This window comes from Apaloderma vittatum, unplaced genomic scaffold, assembly GCF_000703405.1.
Source record: "Apaloderma vittatum isolate BGI_N311 unplaced genomic scaffold, ASM70340v1 scaffold35510, whole genome shotgun sequence".
NCBI classification, from domain to species: domain Eukaryota; kingdom Metazoa; phylum Chordata; class Aves; order Trogoniformes; family Trogonidae; genus Apaloderma; species Apaloderma vittatum.
The window spans coordinates 712-1,291 of NW_009693500.1; the positions used below are offsets into that span (position 1 = coordinate 712).

Consider the following 580-nt stretch of genomic DNA (forward strand, 5'->3'; position numbering starts at 1 on the left):
TGCCCTCCCTGCCCTCCTCACGAGGTGCTCCTGCATCCTGCCCCTGTCCATCCCTGGATCCACTTCCCAGGGGAGACAAAGCCCTCCCTTGTCTTGGCCAGGGCAGAGGATTGTGCCGGGGAGCCATAATGACTGTTCCCGGGTAATCCCGATTAACCTTGGGAGCCGAGCAGCTGCCTGGAGTCAGAATTAGAGCTGTTGTCTGTCGACAGCCCTGTACGAAGGGCAGCAGCTGGACGGCATGCCGGAGCCCTGGTGGGGCGCACGGTGCTTCGGGGGCACCCAGACCTGGGGAAAGGCGTAAGGACGTGGCTGTTGGGGTCTCTGGTGCGCCTGACCGAGTCGCTGTGCTGCCAGAACTTCTGCTCCTGACCCAGTGGCCCTGCCCTCCCGGGTACTGAGCATTGCGTGGGCACGGTCTAACTCCCAGAGTGCAATTAGTGCCTGGGGTAAATCAGGGGAAAAGCCCCGGGCAGCTGTCCCTGGGGCAGCCCAGAGGGAGGCCTCCCGCTCTGCAGGTGGTGGGACCACATCCCACGTCCGCTCGCAGGCAGCTCAAGGTGGGCAGCACCGTGGGGCT

The 580-nt window shown here is 64.3% G+C and overlaps 1 protein-coding gene across 1 annotated transcript in view; it reads left to right on the plus strand.

Moving 5' to 3' along the window:
- The window catches only part of CUEDC1 (CUE domain containing 1), a gene marked incomplete at its 5' end in the record, with an annotated part of 3,131 nt that overhangs the window by 707 nt on the left and 1,844 nt on the right, over positions 1-580 (plus strand). The window lies entirely within an intron of this gene.